Source organism: Ursus arctos, unplaced genomic scaffold, assembly GCF_023065955.2.
Source record: "Ursus arctos isolate Adak ecotype North America unplaced genomic scaffold, UrsArc2.0 scaffold_1, whole genome shotgun sequence".
In the NCBI taxonomy this organism is placed as follows: Eukaryota; Metazoa; Chordata; class Mammalia; order Carnivora; family Ursidae; genus Ursus; species Ursus arctos.
The window spans coordinates 52,425,188-52,451,255 of record NW_026622763.1 but is presented as its reverse complement, the minus strand read 5'-3'; the positions used below and the strand labels follow the sequence as shown (position 1 = coordinate 52,451,255).

Below are 26,068 nucleotides of genomic sequence, written 5' to 3'. Positions count from 1 at the left end.
TTAACAAACTAAGAATTTGATTTAACATTATAAAAACAACATAGCGCTACGGAGTGTTGTACTAGTTCCATGGAAATGGTCTTATAATAAGCAGAGAGAGACTAAATAAGTGGTATTTGCAACAAAGGAAGATCAAGTCATATCATGATATACCGACTCAAGCGAGCTCCAACAGAAATACCTGTGGGATTAACAAGTGCCTGAAACCTGTGCCGTATAGCAATCCGGATCTGCCAGCAAGCGGACGTGCTCGGGCTCTCTAGATTCGCCTTTACAGGCACCCGCTTGCCAACAGTTCGTTAGTGCAACTATTACAGGAACAAAAAGCTTTTCTTTACATTGTTGTTTTCCAGATTTATATTTTGGAATACTCTAGCAAATAGACTGCCCATCAGAATAATGGATTAGTGGTTTAAAAAGTTCACTGTTATAAAGGAAACATAACTAATGATGAAGACTAAATATAATGACCCATTGTGCCCCCCCAAAATATCTTTTACGCTATCAACATCAACAAAAGCCATTTATTTTCAGTAAATGTAATTTGATGAAGATTGTTCACTTTAGTTATGTTGACTTTATACTTTTATTTTACAAGAGCTATAAGCGTAAGGAGTGCCGGGGCGCCTGGCTGGCTCAGTCGGCAGAGCATGGGACTCTTGATCTCGGAGTTGTGAGTTTGTGTCCCATCCTGGGTGTAGAGATTACTTAAAATCTTCGAAAAAAAACACATAAGTCGTTCTTAGTTTTATGTTGTGTATACTTAAGATACACCGAAATAATAATTTTAATCAACATTAGAAATACAGATGACTCAATATTTCTATATAAAGAATCTATATATTTCTCAGTTTGCAAAATGCCATTCTAGGAACTCAAACAGAGATGTGTATGCCAGTGCTCTGCGCAGCGTTACGCACTATAACCAAAAGGTAGAAGCCAAACTAAGTCGTTAACATCCATCACCACACGTAGTGACAAGTTCTTTTCTCTTGTGACGAGAATTTTAAGACCTACTGCCTCAGCAACTTTCGACTATATAATACAGTCTTATTAACTGTAGCCACTATGCTGTATATTACATCTCCATGACTCATTCTATAACTAAAAGTTTTTCAACCTAATCCCAAATTTAAATTTAATATTGGAGAGCTGCCACAAAATCCTTACAGATTCTGTTTTTAAGGCTTGTTTTACATTTTTTACATTCCACTGATATAGTCTATATGTATTTATGTGATAAATATATACGTATCTTGTTTTAAGTAGGCTCCATGCCCAGCATGGAGCCCAACGTGGGGCTTGAACTCACGACCCGGAGATCAAGACCTGACCTTAGATCAAGAGTTGGATGCTTAACCGACTGAGCCACCCAAGCGTGCCTGTGATAAATAGTTAATGAAAGTGAGTTCACTTCCTTTTTAAAAGAAACTAAAGATACTGACAGCACTCTACTGATCTACAGACAACACTAACGAAAGAAATCGTTTCTGAAGACTCACATCGTTAGGCTGGCCGGCTCTATTTACATCTTCTCCTAGGAACAGGCTTTTCTCCCAGGTTGTCAACAGCTATTACCCTCCACGTAACAGCAGGATTGTATCCTTCTGCCTGTGATGTGATACTGACAACAAAGACAGTAGGTACAATAAAATCCAAGGTACACGTCTACTGTCCACGATGTCAGCTGCTCCTTCTTGCCCTCTGGTGCACGCGACACTTAAAGCATTCCAGGGACCCTGATCTCTGAGGTCCTCACCAATTCTAGGATTCTCTGACTCCATCGGAGTATGATAATAAAAAAAAGAAGCGGCTCATTCAACCATTCAAAGGAAGCAGTGTCCTTCACACTGTGCATTCAAGGTCAAAGGCGTTCTCCAAAGACAGCTCTGTCTCCAAAATACCAATATGACCCAGGATCAGTATATTCCCTCAAAGTTTAATAAGATAGGAAATGATCCCACACTTTTTAAAAGTAGAAATTACATATGTAAGAGAAACTGAAATAAAATATTAAATATGGTCATCTCTAGGTACCAGAATCATTAATGATTTTAAATTTTTATGTATTTCTAAAATTCTTTACAATAAACCTATATATATATTTTTTAAAAGATTTATTTATTTATTTGAGAGAGAGAGAGAGCATACACGAGCAGGGGGGAGGAGTAGAGGGAGAGGGAGAAGCAGACTCCCCGCTGAGCAGGGAGCCCATGGGGCTCAGTCCCAGGACCCTGAAGATCGTGACCTGAGCCAAAGCCAGACATTTAACTGACTGAGCCACCCAGGCGCCCCTAAACCTATATAATTTTTTAATCACAAAAAGCAATACGTGCATGCAATATATATGACCAGAAAATACAAAATGAAAAATATTTATTTGCACAGAAATTCTGATTTTCTCTAGGATTGGATCAGGAAGAAGTAATACTCCTTCCTTACCTTCCCAGAACTACCCTAGACATATAAAAACTAGCTCAGTTAACTTCTGAGCCGTGAGTTTCTCCTGACCTGGGCCTGCAACAAATTAATGTTCACCTGGGTTATTCTTGAAGAAGGCCGCAGGTCCTGAGAGGCCATGAGACCGCAGAGGTGGGTGTTGGAAACTGAAATCTAGATTGATTTCAGCGTACTCGATATCTGTACTTTTATTAAATGATCTCCTCTCCCTTCTTACGTTTGCTTCTGTGGCCTGCTGCCCTAGACTGCTCATCTTGTCAAATGTCTAGTAGGATACCGCACGAGGGAGGAAGGTCAAATACTTCATCTATAGGAAGCACTCGATCTTCCCTGCAGCGTGAACGTACAGTATTGGATGATAATGATACTTAGTGTGTTTAAATAACTGCTATAGAGAGTCCACGTGAGTAAATGTTTACTCTGAACAGCAGAGTGGGAAGAGTAAAATGCCAGAGGGTGCAGATGTGCTTCGGATGCATTCTGTTCTTTCACACGCATCAGGGTGTTTCTAAGGCTAGTATTTCGCAAGAATGACAGTCCATCAATTACATAACCACAGAAGCAGCCCCATCCGAAATTTATGTTCACGAGCTCATTGTTGATTTAAACTTTCAGAATGAAGACGTGCACTTTGCCTCTGAGGCTCTGCGGTCCAAGGCAATGACATGAGCACAACTTCCTGCCTTGCTAGTCTCTAAGCATGCCCTTGCTCTGACATTGTACTCTTCCAGATTCACAGTGCAGGGCCTTGCTTAGTCTTCAACCTTCCATTTCCAATTTTCTACCCAATATGTTTCACCATATACAGCTGACCAGATTTGAACTGTACAGGTCCACTTATAGGTGGATTTTTTAAATAAATAGAATACAGCACTCTGAATGTATTTTCTCTCCTTTATGGTTTTCTTAATAACATTTTCTTTTCTCTAGCTTACTTTATTGTAAGAATATGGTAGATAATACATGTAACATGCAAAATACGTGTCAATCAACTGCTTACATTATCGGTAAGGCTCTCAGTTAACAGTAGGCTATTAGGAGTTAAGTTCTGGGGGAGTCAAAAGTTATACACAGAGTTCTGACTGTGCTTGGGGCGGAAGGGGATTGGTGCCTCTAACCCCCACGTTTTTCAAAGACCGACTCCATTTCCAAAATCACCTCTGAAGATAAGCCAGCCTTTCGTCAAGTCCAGACACTTTCCATACCCGCTGCTCTACCTTAAGCCCATGCAGATGCTCCCTGCTGCAGACTGAATGTTTGTATTCCCCCAAAGTTCATATGCTGAAATCTAATCCCCAGTGTCATGGTATCTGAAGGGGGGGCCTTTGGGAGATGATTAGGTTATAAGGGTAGAGCCCTCAAGAAGGGGATTGTGCCCTTACAAGAGAGACCCCAGAGAGCTCCCTCGCTCCTCCCACAGGTGAGGACACAGCGGGAGATGGCCATCTGTGCACCCGGAGGCAGGCTTTTACCAGACACAGAAGCTGCTAATACCCTGATCTCCGATTTCCCAGCCTCCACAACTGTGAAAATTAATGTTTGTTGTTTATAAGTCACCTGTCTTTAGCGTTCTGTTAAAGCAGCCAGCTTGGGCCAGTGTCCTAAAAGTCCACAGTAATTCAACCAGGTCTCCTATGAACGGGACGCTTCGAAAAGACATGGCCACTGGTCCTTTCAGTACAGCATGCTGCTTCTCTTTATCAGCAAAGAGCCCAGAACTATTGTACTTAGCAGCAGAAGGTAAGGGACAAAGGGAAATTCTTGATTTAAAAAGTCCTGAAACAGTATTTACAAATCTATAAGGTCAAAACAGCTAGCTCTTTCAGGCAAGACACAGGCAGAACTTCCCCTCTGCTGCAGGCGCTGTTATAAAGGTAACCGGCGCAGAACGCTCAGGCTCAGTAATCCAAAGATTCATAAGCATCAGGGCCAAAACCAAGAAAACACTGTTTAATTTTTTTTTTTAAGATTTTATTTATTGAGAGAGAGAGAGAGAGAAAGCAGAGGGAGGGCGAGAGGGAGAGAAAGAATCTCAAGCAGGCTCTACACTTATCACAGAGCCCAACGCAGGGCTCAATCTCATGACCCTGAGATCATGACCGAAGCCGAAATCAAGAGTCAGACACTTAACCGGCTGAGCCACCCAGGCATCCCCAAAATACTGTGTAATTCATTGCATTTTTACCCCAAGAGTATCACGGTTAGGAGAATTTTCCTAGACTAAAAGCTTGTTTTCTTGTATGTATGGCAAGATGGAAAACCAGCCCTCTGCTCCTAAAAATGCTATGCTACAAGAACAGCTTATAAAGGTAGGCTTGGATGATTTTCAATCCCATATTCAATCGCCCGAGCGTCATACAGGTCATGCTCTCCCAGTCACTCTAGGTTTAATCAGACCCATTCAGCAGGAGTCACGTGACAAGCAGCAAAGCTCACAGTTGCATAGGTTCTCCTTTAAATACTGTCCTTTAAATATTCAAGGAAATAACTGATAAATGAACTCATTTCTGGTTCTATAGTATCATACAGCCCAAATTCCTAACAATGTTTGACATCATGAAGACTTTTCTTTGGAAGGAAAATGGCTAGGGATACTAAGAAGAAAAAATAAGCCAATCATTTTGCTCACTCATCATGAACACCCAAGATGGAGCCATGTGGGATTTATTACAAACTTCGCTAGTGCCGGGAAGCCTATTGCTCAATGGTTTTCCTGGTGGGTTGCAGCCGACTCCATGTGCAGCCACTCGGACAGCAGCCTGGGCTCGTCTCCAGGGACCAGGCTGCTCTCTAGTTAAGGCCATTCCCAACTAAGGGCAGGCTAACCTGGCAGGAGAGGAGGGTTGCGAAAACTGAATGAGACAAACAGTGAAGACTGAAGACCGGGGGAGTTAAGAGATCTTTCCAAAGCATAAAAAGGCTAAGAGATTTTACATTCTTCATGCTCACAAGAGAATGTCACTGTGATGGCATGAAAAAGTCAAATACATTGTAAACAATCTGCATTCAGTTTGGGTGACAAAAGTTGTGTGTGGTACATTTCTTCGTGCTTCTGTCTACAAACAGTCCTACCTAATTTGATGGCCTGGGGGGAAAAAAGTACCCTGCTTTTCACAAAACAACTCACGTAACTTGGTCGCTGAGATCACTTGGTGCTAAAATTACGTAGGACCTCCCCTCCCATGCCAAAGAAAGCCCTTGAATAAGCCGTGAAGTATGACCTAATGAAGGATTCGGCTTTTAAAAGATTGAACGGCAATATAACTTAATCAAATACTGGACAGGTGAGTGAATTCAAATTCTAATTCCAAAATGGATGGCCCTAGAGATGCCTGGTACCTGTGGACCTTGTTCTTTTCCTAGAAAATGACTCTACTGGACAGAATTATCTTTCAGATTCCTTCATGCTTTAAATTTCTATCCATCTCTATAAAAAAACCTGATGTCTTATTAACAGTATGTTATACAGAGTGGATACTCAATAAATATTTCATAAACGGAACAGAGGTTCTTGGCCATGGTGTGTTAGGACATCCCCTAGAGTCCAACAGGCTTGAGCATGAGTGGTGGCTCGGCCCCCTAGAACCGTGGTGACTCTGAGGAAGTTATTTAACCAGTCTGAGCCTCAGTCTCCTCATCTGTAAGATGGGGACAGTAATCCTACCCCAGTGCCCAGCAAATGCCAGGTGTTCAACCAACGCTAATTCCGTTCTCTGCCAGCTTTCCCCTTTCTTGATAATCAACTTATCCTTCAGACTCAGTCAAGCATCTGAGCAAACTCAGGTCTCTTCCAGCAGCAGATTCTACTGTCATAATCTGCTCGCTTTAATGAGCCTCGTTTATTTTACTATATGTGACTTTCCACGTTTAGATAAAAATATTTCCATGTTTTTCCCTAATTATAGCACTTTAACATTTTCAAAACACTTGTCGTATAGGGCCCTCACAAATAAGTTAGCTATTTTATTGTGTTTAAGAGTGAAGAAAACTGGGTCTTTAAGTTCACCTTCCAGGAGCTGACCTGAAGTCTAACAAAATTTGAGTCTAGATCTCCGACCTCTGCCTCTTTTTACATATTTCCTCCCTGGCTCAAAAAAAAAAAAAAAAAAGTCCAATAAAAATATGAGATCTTTCATCTAACCATTTTTTATTAGAAGCTCAAAGAGATTCCAATTTGCAGACTCCTCCACAATGACAGCTACCATTTACTGATGCCTACTTTGAGCCAGGCCAAGCGCGTCACGTAGACTGAACCTTCAAACTCTCACAGCACACCATGAGCCAGGGCCTGCTACTATAGCCCTTACTCAGGCAAAGAGATCTAGGCACAGAGAGAATTTAAAACTTGCCCAAGGGCATAATAAATGGCAAAGCCAGATTTTCCACACAGGTAGTTTGATGTCCCTGCTTATAATCACTAAACCATCCCATTTTACTTTATAAACCTTTTTTGAATATGGAATGGCATGTCGGTTTATAGAACATCCAGAAATCACAACAGGCCTAGAAAATTCCAAAGCTCTCTTTAGTTAGTTACACAAGTGTGAGAAACAACTCCTCATCGACTCCCTCTTAGGGCCTCAGCTGCTGCCCCCCCCTACAAATTCCCATGCCTTCCTGACACTCGACTGCGCAGTATCAAGTCAAAAACCAAGATCCAATTCTCCACAGGCACCAGCCCGTCAGGCCAGCTAGCAACAACCAAATTTATAGCTAATAAAACCAGTTAATTGCACAGCATGAAGTACCCTCTCTCTATGCAAAAATTACATGGTTAGGAATTTGGAGCGACTCTCACAATCTGATTAGCTAAGTGCTTTATAATGTTACTCTACAGTGCGACGGAGTCTGATTATTTACATCCCATAAGAGAAATGTTTGCCACATTTATTATGGAAATCTGCAAAATCATTTAGAAGAATTCAGGCAAATTTAATTTTAAAATAGTCTGAAAAGTCCTTTAATATCTTGTAGATGCCACTTAAACAGCATCTTGAATACCTGGATTCTTCAACTAAATTCATGATCTCACTACTTCTGGGTTCTGTCAGCATATTCAAACAACGAGTGACAAAGGCATGTGGGTGACCCCTGCCAGACTATGGATTTTTTTTTTTTTTTTTTTAAGTACCAAACCCTAACAAATATATGGCAAATATAATCTGGAGTCCCAGACTCTGAAGAATGGAAGGGATGTGAAGTCTTCCAGTCTTTTCTTTCACTGCCCTGAACCATAAGCCCCACCTTAAACCAATTTCACTCTTAAAGGCAAAAGATTGTTCTCCGGTAAAGGTTTAATGAAAAGAGCCTCAAATACCTAATAATCATCGCCAGCAACCACAATACCCTTCCTTTTTACTCACCCTCATGCTGAATTACAAATCTATACTGGTGCTCAGTAGGGAACAGCGAAGCTTCCGAAGGCTAATGTCTACTTTCCAGGATAGTTTCTCCTAAGCCTAACCCTTCTTATTCTTACCAATTTTCTTGACACGTCTTATTTTTCAGTCTCTTGGTTATCTACCCATGCAAGTCATTCTGAAAACTCGGTCAGATAACTGGCATTCGGGAGAGCTGCCCAACCGTATTCACTTTTTACCCTGATGTTGGGGTAACGGTGTAAACTTGTTTATGGTGGTTCTCCTAAAACCTGTCTTGATATTCTCCTCCCCCACCTAAAAGAAAAATTTTGATGTTATTATATAATTCAATCATATAAAGTTAGAATTCAAGTAAAATAGTCTTAGTAAAAGAAATAAGTCTAATTTTTCTGAACTAACTTGCTTTTATCCCACGATTCCTGTAATTATTATAACAACCTATCATGTTACATTTTTCAAGCTGACTGCTGGAAAGCTTCTACCCAAATCTGTTACCTATATCTAAAAATAGCGAGAATGTCATGCGTGTTTTATCATATTAACTTCATTTCTGCTTCCATTTTGTTTTTCACCGTGTTTGCTCTCTCCCCCATTTTCCTATTTTTAATTCTTTAAACCCCACAATTTGTAACTTTATTAGTTGCTTTAAATCATTTCAACAAGAAAGCCATACAATAAAATAATATTTTGTAGTGCGTCTCAAACTAGAATCCTTAAGATTACTGGTCTACAGAGAGATCCTTGGTAGGCCCATGAAATCAAAATTCAAAGATACACTGGTCTAACTGAAGGGTTACCGCTTGGTTACCTATCTGCATATTCAAATACCATTTCCTGGACTTTCTCTTCTCCAGGAGACCTCAACAGCATTCTGCTTTTGCAACCTATTATGATCCCTTAGATTCTTTCATTACCCACCCATCTCAAACTCAGAACCTCTCTCTGACCTCAACCTCTTATCCTTACTCCCATTAAAACTGCTCTTCATTTGACCTAAGGTTTCTTATCCTTAATTCCTTTGTTTTTCCTTTCTAATCAACTGAGTTCTCCTGAAAGAAACAGAGATCCAAAATAACAGTTTAAACAAAATACTTCATATTGTCTGAACAATAAGAAGGCTACAGAAAGCCCAATATGGCTGCTCCACACCTACACTCTTTTCCACCATCTTTAGCACTGGCTTGCATCCTCAAGGTTACCTAATGGTCACAATATGACTCCTGGGGTTCCAAGCCATTATATTCACATTCCAGGAAGCAGGAGGGAGAAAAGTATAACGGTTTCCTCCTAGGTCAGCCTCTTTTAAAGAGTTTTCTCAGAAATCTCCTTATTTTCAGAGAAGGCTAGAGAATATAGTTTCAAGTTACAGTAGCACATCTAACAATACATGAATCCTAAGAAAGACAAGGAGAATATATATTGGGTGGATAACTAATAGTTAATGCCATATCCACCAAGCTGCTGGTGATCAAGCTTCTGTCTAATGAAAGGGTCTTCAGGATACTACACATAACTTTACACTCCTTGGTCAAATACTGCAAAACTCTAAGCTCTAGTTCTCATCCTACCAATTTCTAAATATGAAAAAATCCAATAACTACCTTTCTATGTTTCTAGGTGCTTTTAGACAAGCTTCTATGACAGAATTGTCCTGAGACAATTAACATGGTATATTTTTAGTCTGTACATTTATTGAAAGCTAAAAGATGACAGCAATAATTTTGAGTATCTCCAACTGGCCCCCCTTTCATTCTCCATTCACCCAACAAATATTCTCTATGTGCCAGGCACAATTTTTTGGTGCTGAGGATACTGATGAAAACCCTTGTCTTCAGGGAGCTTACGATCTACTGGGGGAAGACAGACAATGATGATATCAAGAAACAAATGAGGGACGCCTGGGGGGCTCAGTTGGTTAAGCATCTGCCTTCAGCTCAGGTCATGATCCCAAGGTCCTGGGATGGAGCCCCACATTGGGCTCCTTGCTCAGCGGGGAGCCTGCTTCTCCCTCTCCCTCTGCCTACTGCTCCCCCTGCTTGTGCTCACTCGCTCTCTCTCTGACAAATAAATAAATAAAATCTTTAAAAAAATAAACGAGATAATTTTCAGGAGTCGACTACAATAAACCTCAAGTCTATGTCCTTTAACTAGCCCTGTCATTCTGATTACTATGAATACTCTTACACTGGGGAAACAGAAATAACTGCCTTCAGCTTTCCTACCTTATACTCATGGTCTCCCTTTCTGCCTCAGAGAAAAAGAGAGCCTTCCTTTCCCCCAGACCTCACCCTGGCACCTGTGCCCTTCATATCCCTGCTGGAATCTTTAATCTCTAAGTCTCTCCTCTAGGTTCAAAAAATGTTTGAGTTTCATCTCTCCAAGAAACAAACAACTTTCCTTGACCCTCATCTCCTTCTCAACCTACTTTCCTAAACATCAGAACTTCTTGAAATAATAATTCACCCTAAATTCTCTTTCCCTACTTTCTATTCACCCCTTAGTCCCATTGTGTTTGGCTGGATTTTTATTCTATTGTTAAAATTTCCCTAATAACTGAATTCTGATCTTTTAAATATTCTACATAGTTTCCATGCCGAGTTTTCTAGTTAAATACAACCATGCTTCTTCCCCTTAACATTCTGATATTGTCTTTAGCTTCTATACTTGTGTGATATCCTGATAGGAATGAAAACAAGGATGAGACAGGCACTGTTAAGTCAAATGAAAATAAATAAACCACTACTGTCAAGAGCTTACACAATATCAAAGGGAAAAGAGAAGTGCAAAATAACAAGATGCAAAATAACCACCGGAAGAACACGGTGCCGTGGGGGATCCACGCGCAGACTGGATGAAGGCGTGGGCTGATGGAAAGCTTCAACTGGACCATGAAGAATGGTTCAGGTGCTGATTAAGAGCTGGGGAAGGTCTGGCATTCCAAGCAGAAGAAACAGCAAGAGCTTTGGTGGAGAGGCAGCCTGGGGCAGCAAGTCTGAGGAACAGTAGCACCTCCATTTGGTCGCGAATGTGAAATACATTGAGGAAAGCAGAAGTAGGTAATGGAATGGCCAACACACAGCAACGTGACAACACGTGCAAGGTGACTTCCGTGTCGCATTTCGCTAGAAACAACTCCTAAACAGTGAAAACACACTTCAAAGGTTCAAAGAGACGTTTCGGGATCAGTGAGGTCTACAGAGGTGAAACAGTTATTAATTTACTGCCACACGGCACTTCAAGGTTATCTGCTCCAACTAGCCTCTTCATGAAGTTATCCCCTTAGGGATATTCCAAGAAACAGACACCCCACCTCTGACCGAACACTCCCAATGACAGGTCAATACCATGGGATGTTTTATTGAGAACTGAGAAATGACTAATCAACATGGGTGACACCGGAGATATGCTGAGTCACCCTGAAGTGAAAGATCCTTCCAGGCCAGGAGGACAAGAGATAACTTGACTGAAAGTATTAACATATTTACCAAAGTAGTGTGTTTGCATGTGCACACACGTATGTGTGTATTTGGTGATGGCTGGAGATGGTCAGGCACCCTGGCCTGGAAAACAGTTGAAGAGACTATGAACACTGGCAGGGAGAAGAGGTAGCGGGAAGGGTTCGGGCATCGTAGCTTCCCCAGCGAGAAGGCGCCTCCTGTCGAAGCGTGGACAAATCAGACCGTGGGCAGAACGCAGTATTAGAATATATTCACATCCCATTACTGACTCCTCTTACTCTGAATCCACACTCATAAAGTAATGTCTTTGTAAGTCTGTTGCCCATATAACTCACCTACAAAGAGAAAATTTTAAAATTAGCAAACTGACTTTATTCTTCAGTCACAGTCCAATCCGTTAGTGACTTAGCATCCTGCATCCACCGCTCTGAAGATGAAATTTCTGAACACATAAATCAAAAGCTACCTTCCTAGGGGTCTATTTGGGTGCCTACGACCTTCGCCTAGGAGGCACTTTACTACACCCTTTGGAGCCGTAAGATCTCCTATAGCAGGAAACTACTTTTCATGACAGCCCATTCTGATCATTTCAAATGACCCGAGCTGACTCATGTAACTTCCTGTGTTCTTGAACTGAACTTGCTTCCTAGATCCATTTCAGTTCAGATTTTTATCTCATTTCCGAACACCGCCTCACCCTAAATTCCGATTTTTCTCTTTGCTTGAAGAGTCAGTTGGTATCCTTAATCTGACCATGACTCTACTTAATGCCTTAATACCTCTGAGCAGAAAGGAAGAGAAAGAGCTCCTTTAAAGGCGTTTGGTAAATGGTACTTAATGATACTGTAAATGGACCCATTCTTCCATGCCAGGTGACTAAAGCAATGTTTGTGTAACGGATTCCTTTTATTTCTTACAACAACGCACAGGACCCTGGAGAGCAGGGACAGGCCTCAGTTGATATTTGGAGTTCTCTAGGTGGAACTTTTCTCATGTAAAAGACTTTGTCACAAAAGTCTAAGAAAAAATAATTCAAGATTTTCTGTATAAAACTATTTATCAACTACATATGACTCTTAAGAGACAAGAATTGTTTTGCACGTAAATAAATATAAACCTGGAGAGGACTGATGCCATATACCAACCTACACCAGAGCAACATTCTGGCAGCCCAAGGAATTTAACGAAACACCCAGAAAGTCATGGCTGAATATGGCTGAGATGTAATAGTCGGCCCAGAGATAACGAAGAAAATACATTAGAACACCACCATGTTTCAGAAGACCGTGAATTACAAAGCATGAGTGCACAGACCCTGTTAAGGGCCTCCAGAAAGCTACCCAAGTGTCTTCAAGGCTGAGAGAAAGGGATTTATTTCATACAGATGACCCACATCACAGAAATACCATCATTACTGCAATTCTTTTGTAGACAGTAGATGTAGAAACCATGGAGTTCCAGAAGCTATAAGCTGAGTTTGTCCTTACTCATACATTACTCTACCTAACACCAATGGACAGCTTCCTGTGTATCAACACTGTCTCATCACCTCACATCCAGGAAGCTCATTTAATCCGTGAAGTAAGCACTATTACTATTCCCACTTTATCTCTAAGAAACCAAAGAACAGAGAGATTAAGTAACCTGCCCATGGTGTAAGAAGGAGTTAAACCAAAATTCAAACGAGGCAGTGTGGCTGGAAAACCTAGGAATTCAACCGTGATGCGATACTGCCTCTCTCACAAATACCAATCCCCAAAATCACACACACGTACACGCACACACATTTCCAGATACTACATATGGATAAACTCACCTATGACGATACCTGTGCCTAGGACTGTGTACATAGTAACCACTCGAACATATTTATTTGACCCGAGTATGGAGAGAACTCTAGAATCAGAATCAAGAGATGTGCATTCTAGTCTTGCTTCTGACACTTGACAGCTGTGTGATTTGGGGTCAGCTTACCTACTGATACAATGTCCAAATGTGGAGGTACAAAGGACAGAATGAATGACCTGAAGTCTCTTCAACTCTAACATTCCATCGTAAATCTGATTTAATTAGTATGGGGTGGAGCCCAGGCATGGGTGCTTCTTGGAAGCTTTTCAGGTGAGTCTAACACAGCTCAGGGGAGCAGCCAGGATTTAGACCCACTGGCCTGGAGATGGTTCTGGGGTGAAGCTGAATGGTAGCCCAGCGACTCTGGACTCTGAAAACGCCAGGGCTAACTATCAGCTCTGTCAGGTATGAGCTGCATGGCCCTGCAAGTCTCTTAATGTCACCAAGCTTGGTCTTTATCTGTAAAATTAAGAAAACTGGTATCTACTTAAAATAGCTGTGAGGACCAAATTTAAGTGGAAAGTACACGCTAGGCACCCAGTTTTCTTCAATAAATGTTAGCTGCTAGGAATTGTATCTAGAGTGATTCAAAGAAAAAAATGTTAAAAGATACACAGAACAGAACTCAGATATATAGGGCATCAGCAAGAACTGTGCATTGCTGGCAAATAGCTCCGAAGACTGGCAGCAACAGCACAGTGAAACTCGTAAAAGAAAGAGGCCAAAGCACAGGTCTGGGCAGGACACTGAGCACAGACCAGAGAGTCCGATGAATACAGCATCAGTAAAGAAGTGAGGCATATGTCATCCAGCATACCCAGGTAATAACCATCCCCGGCAGAAGAACCTCTAATTCAAAGACCAGACTACACCAAGATGACCAAAGGTGTTAGGCCTGATTCTTCAAGCCTCAAAATAAATCTCTTAAAGTTCCCTGCTATTTTAAAAAATCAAGCGCCAAGTTGAAAGAAACTGAACATCACTTGTCTTTGCCACTCCCGGGGTAAGGAATCTGCCTCAGCACCACTAGCCTCCCGATTACTGCACTTGTGGAACGAATCAGAATTTGATGGGCCCGTGCTTGTGTTTCTATTTTCAGCCCAACCTCCAGTTTCTGTGTCAGAGGTCAGAGAAGACCACACCATACCATCATTCTTTTTCAAAACACCTGTCATCATTCATCATAGTGAGGTTTCTATTGTAATGGGTTAATCTAATATGTACTATATTCTCCATTTAAATATGGAAGGGTCACTGGCTCAAGTCAACAGCAAACCTATTTTTTGAGTTATTTTTCCAGTTGTGAACACAGATCATAGAGATCTATTAGCTGTAAAATGAAGCTATTATCCGTGGGGAGGCTGACACGGGAAGCAGTGCGTTCTTACTAAGGCAGCACGGAATACAGGAACTGAGCCGGGAATGTATGGACCCGGTTCCAGGGTCCAGCTTCCCCCACTCCCCTGGGTGTAGATAGCAAGTTACCCAACCTTTCCCCTGGGATAGGGGACAGGAAAAACTTCTAAATAAAATTTTTAAAAATAAACTTAGTATTCTGGAGTAATTTTTAGATTCAGAGGAAAGCTGGGCTTTAGACTGAGTGCAGATTAAGAAAAGCAAAGACCCGTGTACAGCCCTTGCTCAGCTGACAGCCTCTGTTAGCACAGCACGTTACCGGAACTGAGCAGACTTTGGATTTCATCAGGGTCTCCGTTACTGTCCTCTGTGTTCGGGGACCCACTCCGGGGCGCCACATCACATGTAGCTGTCATGTCCCCCTAGTCTCCTCTGGCTGCATGTCACGGGGTTTTAATAAGAATCAAGTAAATGTGAAAACCCTTTGTAAAATGAAAAGGAGCATTAGAATAGAATTTACTATTATTATGCATTCAATGAGTTCATGCATGTAAAGCACCAAGAAAATTGCCTGGAATGTACTAAGCTCCAAATATCGGTTATGAGCATGAGCATTATAAATATTTAAGCCTATCCTACATTGTGATCAATTCTACGTGTCTTCAACAGTTTCTTCTGGTTCAGAATTCTTCTACGGCTTCAGATTTTATTTTCTAACAAGCCAGCCTGACCACATCTTTAAGAACATCTCGTTCTAACCAACTCAGTCAGCACAAGCAGCTCAATAGAGGAGAGCAGGACAGGCAAGAAGAGACAGAGTGAAGGCAGAGGCACCCAGGGTTCACTTCATCATCAAACATCAATCTTGTGCTCCAGAGAAACACAACCAAGGAAGCCAAGAGGGGAAATTCAAGTGGGGGCATTCCACAGAAACCAGCAGAGCAACGAATACTCATTTCCTGTTACACAGTCTGCACACAGCTTCCAAGCACGATTAGGAGGTAAGAAAAGATGACTCGTGGTGAAGGGGAGGCAGGGAAGTGATACGTGGTTTCATCCTCAGTGCACTGAGCTTGCTAAACATGCCTGGGAGAAAGCTCAACCAGGATCTGGGTTACTCACACAACTCATCCTACTGATACCAGGATTCATGAATCAATTCCAAGTTGCTTTAGATGACTAAAAGAGTAGAGTCTATACTGAAACCTCTTGCCTCTCATAGCATAACATTTGACCAAGAAGTGTTCAGAAGTTTCTATGATGCAAGGGCCAGGGAGAACACTGGGTTGTTTTTTATTAGAGAGGCCAATGTGTTCACTTAAGAGTACGTATGTCAAACCCATTAAATATAATGTAATGTTAGCAGACAAAAACTCCAATATGTGGGAAGGCGGGTGGGCAGGGAGAGGGAGGGGGAACAGAGAGAAAGAGAGAGAGATGGTGGACAAATAGCTGAGCAGAGGCACAAGAAAGAGTAAATTCTTTAGTTGTAATAAATGGCAATCCGTTTCAGCTTTCAGCATTATCTTCAGGAAAACCATATTAACAAATAAAATCCAGAAAACTTTTTTAAGTCTTTTCTGAAGACAGTTACAGAATGCTTCTTGATCAAACTCGTATTTCAGAGATATTCAAATTATTCCCTGTGAAGTCTGGTGGCATATTATCTTGAGTCAAAAGTAAAGATGGCGCATGCCGTGGCAACTGCTGCTGGCTGCCTTCTAGTTTATTTCCGGCAGCCATGCCCCAACCAAACCTGTCACTTCCCAACCAGCTCCTCGCTAAACATGGCCATGGAATACAATTCTGGCTAAAAGAGGTAAGAAGTTACTATTTACATACAAAAAATAAAGTTGGACCCCCTTCCTCAGATGATACACAAAACTTAACTCAAAATGTATTATAAACACAAACAATGAGCTAAAACTACAAAACATTTTAGAAGAAATTATCAGAGTAAATCTTTGTGACTGGGTCAGGCAAAGCCTTCTTAGATATGACACTGAAAGTACAAGCAACAAAAGTATCAGTATACTGAACTTTATCAAAATTAAAAACATTGGTGCTTCGACAGACACCACAAAGAAAATGAAAAAGAAAATTCAGAGACTGAAAGAATACATTTGTAAATCATATATCTGATAAGGGACTTATATTTAGAATATATAAAAATTCTTACAACTCAATAATAAAAAGACAAATAAGCCAGTTAAAAATAAAGAATCTGAATAGCAGTTTTCCAAAAAAGATATTCAAATGGCCAACATGCACATGAAAAGATGCTCTCAACACCAGTATTCACTGGAAAACTACAAATCAAAACCACAATGAGATTCCATTTCGTACCCACTAGGGTGGCTACAATAATTAAAAAAAGAGAACAAGTGTTGGTAAAGATTTACTCAGAAATTAGAACCTTCACACCCTTCTAGTAGGAACGTAAAACAGTACTGACAACTGGTTACTCAAACAACAAACACAGAGCTACCGTGTGACTCAGCAATTCTACTCCCAGGAATAGAAAAATCCTATGTCCATACACAAATGTTCATATCAGTATTATTCCTAACTGCCAAAAAGCAGAAAACAATCCAAATGTCTATCATCTGATAAACAGAGAAATAAAATGTGGCATAACCATACAATGGGATATTTGGCAATAAAAGGGAATAAAGTATGTGATACTGTGATTTATAACAAGTATATACTTGGTCTTCTTCCCCATTTCTGGCACAAAGCTCCTACAAACCTTGGTATTTCCTAACTAATGAGAGTGAAAAGGGGTCTTTTGTTCTATTAATGAGGTGACTTTGGAAAGCACCTAAGGCTGGGGGGGCTGGTTGCCAGGAGAACCAACCTTGTGATTCAAGGGTTAGAACTGCCCCCCCCGCCCCCCCAGGGAGGGGAGAGGGGCTGGAGGGTGAATCGCGTGCCAATGGCCATGATTTAATCTATCATGTCTGTGACTGAAGCCTCCACAAAAACACAGACAGGACTCAGGAGCTTCCAGGTTGGTGAGCCCACGGAGGCGCTGCGAGAGCGCTGCCTGAAGAGGGCAAGGAAGCCTCGCCGGCCTCGCGCAGCCTTGCCTTGGGCATCTCGTCCATTGGGCTGTTCCTGAATGATATCCTTTTATAATAAACAGATGACCCAGGAAGTAAAAATGTTTTTTCTGAGTTCTATTAGCCACTCTAGCAAATTAAATGAACCCAAAAAGGGAGTCATGGAAACCTCTGACTTACAGTCAGTCACTCACTCAGAAGTCCAGGTAACAACCTGGGCTTAGCCTGTGTTGTCTGCTGCTGTCTCCAGGTAGACTGTGTCAGAATGGAGTTGAGGTAGGACACCATACTGGTCCAAGAACTGCCTCTGGTATGTGTGGAAACAAGCCCTCCCCACACTGGAATTAGGTCCAGGAACCCATTTAAATAGATATATGCTATAACATGGATGAGCCCAGAAAACATGCTAAGTCAAAGAAGCCAGTCACAAAAAGCCACATATTACATAATTCTATTTCTATGAAATATCCAGAAAAGGCAAATCTATAGAAAAAGAAGGCAGATTAGTGATTGCTTAGGGCTAGGTTGTGGGGGAGTTGAGGGAATATGGGAAATGACTGCAAACAGATCCAGATTTCTTTTGGAGTCAAAAATACTCTAAAAGTGATTGTGGTGATAACTGCATAGCTGTGAATGTACTAAAAACCATTTAGTTGTACACTTCAAATGCACGGGTCATATGGTGTGTGGATTAGATTTAATTTCATATTCAGTTCTACATATATGAATATACATGCATATATTTATACATATGAAATTACTGATTGGTGCTTTGGGAGAAGGCTTTTAAAAGGCAACAGACTTGCTTGGCTTATTCTTTTGCCTTTTTAAAAAACTGAATTTCATTTTTTAGTTTTTCAAATTTTACTAAGATAAAATTTATATATCATAAAATAAACAGATCTTAAATGAATAACGTAAAGAGCTTTGATACACGTAGGCAATCAGGATACAGACTATTTCTATCTTGCCATGTGCCTTTTTGTCAATACCACCCCTCATAGGCAATGTTCTGCTCTTCCTTAAAAAAAAGATTTATTTATTTGAGAGAGAGAGTACGTGAGCAGCTGGAGGGCAGAGGGAGGGGGAGAGATCTCAAGCAGACACCATGCTGAGCCTGGAGCCCCACGCAGGGCTCCATCTCATGCCCCTGAGATCACGACCCGAGCCAAAATCAAGAGTGGGACACTTAACCTACCGAGTCACCCAGGTGCCCCGGAACTGTTCTGCTTTCTAGCACCATTGATTAGTTTTGCCTTTTCTTGAAATTCACATAAATGGAATCATACCAATACGTGTGATCTTCTACTAAACAGTATGTTTTTGATATTCATCTATGTTGCTGCACTTCTCAGTTCATTCTTTTTATTGCTAATTAGAATTCCATTTTATCAATGTTGTTTATCCATTTTCCTATTAATGAGTATGTGGGTTATTCCCAATTTTGAGCTGTTATCGATAAAGATGCTATTAATATTCTTATGCTAGTCTTTTTGAATCTGTTTTCATTCCACTTGGGTAAATACCTATAAGTTGAACTGCTAGATCATAGGGTAAGGTAGGTGTTTAATTTTTGAAGAAACAGGCAAAAAACACCCCAAAATGGTCATACCATTTCACACTCCTCTAAACAACAATATGAGAAGGTGCTAATCTACATTCTCACCAATATTTGGTGTTGCTGGTTTTAAAAATTCTAGCCATCGTAGTGGGTGTGAAATGAATCTCACTGTGGTTTTAATTTGCGTTTCTCTAATAACTAATACTATTGAGCACTTTCACACCTGCTTACTGATTATCCACGTGCATTTGACCCTTGAACAACACAGGGATCGGTGCACCGACCCTCTGTGCAGTCGAAACTCTTTTGGCCCGTTGACCAGAGGCCTTACCGATAATGTAACCAGCCGATTAACACATATTTTGTACTAAATACTGTATTATTACAATAAAGTAAGCTAGAGAAAGTGTTGAGAAAAATCATTTTAAAAATACAGTGCTGTATTTATCAAAAAATCCACACATAAGGGGACCTGCACAGTTCATACCCATGTTGTTCAAGAAGCAACTGAAAATCTTTTGTGAAATGACTGTTCAAATCTATTTTAAAATTTTCTTATTTATGGGGCGCCTGGGTGGCTCAGTCGTTAAGCGTCTGCCTTCAGCTCAGGTCATGATCCCAGGGTTCTGGGATCGAGCCCCACGTTGGGCTCCCTGCTCAGCCAGAAGCCTGCTTCTTCCTCTTCCACTCCCCCTGCTTGTGTTCCCTCTCTTGCTGGCTGTCTCTCTGTCAAATAAATAAATAAAATCTTTAAAAAATTTTTTTTTCTTATTTATCTTTTTAATATTGATTTGTAGCCGTTCTCAAATATTCTAGATATACGTCCTTTGACAGATACATCTATTATAAATCTTTCTTTCCCCAGTCTGTGGCCTGCTTATTTTTTAAACCATTTCTTTTCATGAGCAGAAATTTAAAATTTGATAAAACTTTAGTCATCAATTTTTACTTTTATTACTAACATTTTTTGTGGTTTGTCGAAGAAATATTTGGCTACCAAAAGACTAAAATATTCCTTTTCCTTTTTTATAGAAACTTTATGGTTTTAACTTTTACATTTTGGTTTATAATGGATTTTGAAATAATTTTTGTGTATTGTGTAAAGTAGGAGTTAAGTTTTTTAAATATGTATACCTACTGGCCCAGAAATACTTACTAAAAATATTTCCTCTGCTGCATTTAATTGCACTTTTTATGTTTATTAAAATTCAACTGACTTTAATATGTAGGGGGCTAAATCTGAAATTCTGTTGCATTGATCTGTGTTCCTGTCTTTATGCCAATACCACACCATGTGAATTACTGGTCCTGAAATCAAGAAGTGTGAATCCTCCAACTATGTTCTTCTTGTACAAATCAACTTTTAGGGGAAAGTGACATCTGAACAACAGTGTGTTTTACAATCCACGGACATGATCTCTGTCTTCTTATTTAGATCATCTTTAATTTCTCTCAACAATGTTTTGTAGTTTTCAGCATGGAAATTTTTTTCATACCTTTCATTAAATTTATTTCTCAGTATTTTTTGTTTGATGCTATTGTAAATAAACTGTTTTCTAAATTTTGTTTTTTAAATTGTTTGCTCCTAGTAATAGTAATATAATCAACTTGTTTCCTGTAACTTTACAAAATTAATCCATCACTTCTAAGAGTTGCTTTGAACACTTAAGATTTTCTATGTAAATAATGATTTTATCTGCAAATAAAGGCAGATTTACTTCTTCCTTTCCACTCTTTAGCCTTTTGCTTCTTTTTTTTTTTGTCTTACTGTTCTGACTAGGACTTCCAGTAAAACACCCAAAACAAGTGGTGAAAGTAGGCCAAATGATTTATCCTGCTTGGGGTTTGCTGAACTTTTCAGACCTACATGTTTTTCACCAATGTTGGGAAGTTTTATCATTTCTTCATTTTTTTCCTGTCCATCCTCTCTCTCCTTTCCTTCAAGAACTCCAGTTATGGGGTGCCTGGGTGGCACAGCGTTTTAGCGTCTGCCTTCAGCTCAGGGCGTGATCCCAGCGTTACGGGATCGAGCCCCACATCAGGCTCCTCTGCTATGAGCCTGCTTCTTCCTCTCCCACTCCCCCTGCTTGTGTTCCCTCTCTCACTGGCTGTCTCTATCTCTGTCAAATAAATAAATAAAATCTTTAAAAAAAAAAAAAAAGAACTCCAGTTATATGTTTTAGACTGACTGATACTGTCTCGTCTTACTGAGTTTTTAATTTTTTAAGTCTTTTTTCCCTTATGTTCTTCAGATTTAATAAATTCTATTAATTTGTTTTTATATATATTGACTCTTCCTTTTGCCTTCCCTAATTTGCTATTAAGCCCCATCTAATAAAATATACACTTCAAAGACTGCAGTTTTTCATGTCTAGAATGTTTAGTTCCTTTCTTTTTGCTGAATTTCCCATCCTATTCTTTCATTATGGCTATGTTTTCCTTTAAGTTCTTGAACCTGTTAATAAAAGCTACTTTAAATTGTCTGCCAATTACATCTGGGTCATCTCAGAGTTTCCAGTAAAACATTTTCATGTTTTTCCACGTGTCTGGTAATGTTTTATTGTACATTGTACATTGACCAAGAATGTAATTTGCTATACTAAGTAAGGGTAAACAAATACTATTTAAACACAAAATATAAAAGCCACTAAAAGGAATGAAAGAGCTCTATATATAGTCACACAGTGCCTCAATATACGAAGTTAAAAACCCAAGTTTCAAGACAGTATATATATATATAACAGCATGATCCACGTTTTTAACTTTTTATTTTGAGATAACTATGCAGCTGTAAAAATCCCATATATTCCTTGCCCAGTTTATATCCTGCACACCTACAGCACAAAATCATAATCAGGAAATTGACATTGATATATTCCACAGATCCGATTCAGATTTCACCAGTTTTATATGCACTTGTGTGTAAGTTCTAGACAATTTTATCACACATATATTCAAGTGATCACCACGACAGTCAAGATATAGACAATTCCATCACAAATTTCCCTCGTGCTACCCTTTCCATATGATCCATTTTTATGGAGGGAAAAGTATTATTACAGCTTATAAATGCAGAGAAAAAATCAATCTGGAAAGTTATTCATAAACTGCTAAGTTTTAGAGTACAAGATTATAGGGAGGAGAAATGTTTTGCTTCTTTACGGGCTGCTGTCATGTTTGATTTTTTTTTTTTAGAATGACCATGCATCATTTTTTAATATAAAAAATAAAATCTGGAAAATAAATAAAACATGGAAATATCTGGTTATAAGTATAGCAGAGTGAACAAATGGATAAAAGTAGAAACTTATAAAAGAAGCATGATACTGAAGTGTATCAAATAAGATATACTATTTAGAAATCTATTTCCCTATTATTAGTATACTATCTCCAAATTACGTTCCTTTGTTTAAGTAAGAGCTGGTCACTGGTCACTTTTAACAGTAGGAAGAGATTCCAAAAAGAAAAAAAAAAAATCCTTAAAAAATTTTGCAGAAACCTAAAAAGTCACAATAAATGGAGTTATAGTACTTATTAAGATAACAATTAGGGGACAATTAGACACTTAATAAACATCACTTGGTAAGAGTTTCCGGAGTATAATTTTAATGTTCTTTTAAAAAATCACATTACAGTATTACATTATTCCTTTAACGCTGGGCCAAAACTGTTAGCATGTGGTATAGACTCAGAATAATTTAGAGAAGAGCTTTCTGATGGTCAGTTTTCCAAAGATGAAATGGATTGTCCCAGGAGGTTAATGAGTTCTCCATCATTAGTAATCAGAATTCAAACAGCAGCAAAATGCTTATTTGTAACAGGAATGTTGCAGGAGAGATTTGGGCATCAGAATTATGGTTGATTAAGGTCTTTTCCAAAGCTGAGGTTCCATCAGGGGTAAACGGCACTGGATCCAGAGCCAGAAAACCCAAGATTTGGTTCTGTTTCCTCCTGTATAATTTTGGGAATCATACTAAACCTGTTCTACCTTTGATAAAGGAGATGATGTAAGTAAGAGTGCTTTCTGAATGGTAAAAGCACCAGCTGAGTAATATTGTCATTTGAGGATAATGCAAGGGATTCTGGGTTAAAACCCTAACAGAAGCTATTTAAGCCAGCCATTAAGCAGACTTCTGAATGGGAAGGATCACAGAACCCATTTTTCCAGAAAGGCTGGGGAATTTTAACAAGAGATGGATGATTTTCAGTATCTGTGATGACTCAGATATAATCTTGGTCTAGAACAAGAAGCTCAATTGTGATTTATGTGTACTACTGTAGCTGCTAGAAATACTCTGAAGAAAAGCAGAATGACCTTTTACAGCTAATGTTAAAGTGTTATCAAATGCCTATCATTCAAGCATATTTAACCTTCTTTCCTATAACAAGCATAGGGTAGGCAGCGGAATGTCATTTAAAGTCTAACACACACAGTAGGAACTTGACAGTGGGCTCCTGACAAGAGTACTGGCAAAGCAAACACCGGGGCTCTACGACTGGACTTCCTGCTATCCCACATGACTACGCTGCACTTCAAATTACTGATTTTTGGAGGTTTGGGGCTATCGGACTAAAACAGCTATTAAAAGTTCAGTGTGAGTACTCTATTAGACTTCTAAGATAACAGACCTTTTCACAAGTATCTGCAAATCTACCCAATAAGCAAAATACCTACCACAGGATCAATCCTCCATCATCTTTCAAATCCCCTTTCTCTTATTATCTTGACGTGACTATACACAAAAGAGCTAAATCTGAAGCCACCATAAGTAGGAGTTCGCAACACACAGAAAAGGTCTCACAGTTCAATCATGAACGCTTTCAAATTTTAAATATCCTAAAGTTACAGATATTTATTCATTTACCTGGAATAAATGAGAACCGTTAAAGTAGAAAGAAATGGCTGGGTAATTGTTTAAATAAGTTTTTGTAGGTTGACTGGTTGAAGAGCACTTTACCTTTCTTTCACTTAATCCTTGCTGCCCAAGAGCCAACAGTCCTAGTATTAGAAAATTGTATGCGGGTTACCATTTAAGTCACAGCTGTACTTTAAACACCAGACAAAATCAAATTTCCTTCTGTTTCTGCTCATAGCCTCCCATTTGTTTCTTAGGACCCACAGATTTTCAACAGAATATAAAATACAGTTAATAGCAACATACCTATTCACTGAAAGAGACCAAAAAAAAAAAAAAAAAAAAAAACCAACCACACACGGCTCTTTTTTTTACTGCTATATATGATTACTAGACAATCTCCCTTACACATAAAATTACTCGCCCAGAAAAAGATCTTTTCAAGCTGACATTTTAATTAAAACGGATGCTTCTGTCTTCTTGAGCCTGCCTCCCCAAACAGAGAACTTGGGATATTTATAATTCTCTTCTTTACACACCTGCACCGCACTGTATGACTCAATAACAAGGTGACTATCGAAATACAAAAGATTTAATACAGTCATAATCACTATTATTCTTTAGGCCAAGTGTTTTGGCAGATTACGACTCTAGATTCTGATAGTAAATGGGGAATTCTGCATATAAATTTTCTGGTAAATCATTATTATAGTTCAAATATTAAAAAAATGTAACGAAGAGCTTAATAAAATCCAGCAGCTTAACACTCCCTAGCAACAAACACAGGACATCATGTTTGCCCACGCAAAGTGCAAAAACACAGCCATGATCCTATCTAGGTTGAGAGAGAAACTGGGAAGACCGATCTGAATATTTTCATAGCTACTGCTCCTGAAAAGTGGTGTCTCTTGCAAGAAAAGGATAGAACAAAGATCTTAATGTTGCAGGTCTGAAAGATATCCACATCAAACCAGGTAGAGTGGTCCTAACCTAAGCAGCTGGCAAAGCACAGGATGGATGTGGGCACTCTTCTGCCTAATAAAATCTGAATCAAACACTTTGCATCTGATTCTCCATGTGAGCTTTTATGCAAACTTCTAAAGTGCAAGGAATCCTGGGGTGGAAGAGCTATTCTGAGAGATTTCACATAGTTCATGTAATTAGGGAAACCACTTCCTTTGATTGTAAGTGTTCAAAACAGCTGAATTTCTCCTATCAAAGGCACTCTGTGATTTGGGTCACCTCTTTTACTTTCTCTTTCATGTTTCTCAGGATGAGAGGTGAAGCTGGAGAGCACATTATTTAGGGGAAAAAAAGATCTTGCTTTTTGTTTTAGGGATTGAACTTGCACTATTCAAAAGACTGTCATTTAGAATCTTCCTTTCTTTCTCACCCTCTCTTTCCTTCTCCACCAAGGCTCTTCAGAACACAACCCAAAATGCCAATTTAAGACTGACGGAAAATGGTCATATTGTGTGTAGAAGGATTCTAGTTTTCATGTTTGGGTTTAAAACATAATGAGTAAGAACTGTCGGCTGCAGGATCCTGATCTCCATATTATGAATTTTTGTTGTTATAACAGTGGAATACGAGAGAAAGAGACAGGGACAGAGTGACATAGATCTGGAAAAGGGAGCCTTCTCCCCCCCCCCCCCATAAAAAACACAAGTCACGAGCAGCAAAGACTATAAAAGAAATTACCACCCTGTTCTTTTCCTATATTCCTGGAGTATCCTTTTTCCCTAAAAGTGGAACACAGGCTTATTCAGTGAGATGGTCCATGCTGCCTTGCTACAGCTCATCTCAGCCCTGGTGCTGTTAAGGCATTCAGTCTGACTCACTCTAAAGTATCTGGGTCAGTTTAGCACAGTTAGGTTTGTCAGTGAACATACAAACTAAAAGGTAAAAAATAATTCACCATTTACCAACCACTTCGCTGCCCATATTTCTACTGAATCTAAAACATGAACAAAAATGTATGTACTACAATCTCTAAGATTTTAGTTAATTTAAATGTCAGTTAATTAAAACTCTGATGGTTAACAAAAACTAGTGATGTTGTCAGTCACATCAAGGAAAAAGGGTT

General features: G+C 39.6%; 1 protein-coding gene across 4 annotated transcripts in view; it reads right to left on the bottom strand.

Annotated features, from left to right (window-relative positions):
* MAP3K20 (mitogen-activated protein kinase kinase kinase 20) overlaps positions 1 to 26,068 on the bottom strand; it is a 169,089-nt gene that overhangs the window by 93,375 nt on the left and 49,646 nt on the right. The gene's annotated exons all lie outside the window — the stretch shown is intronic.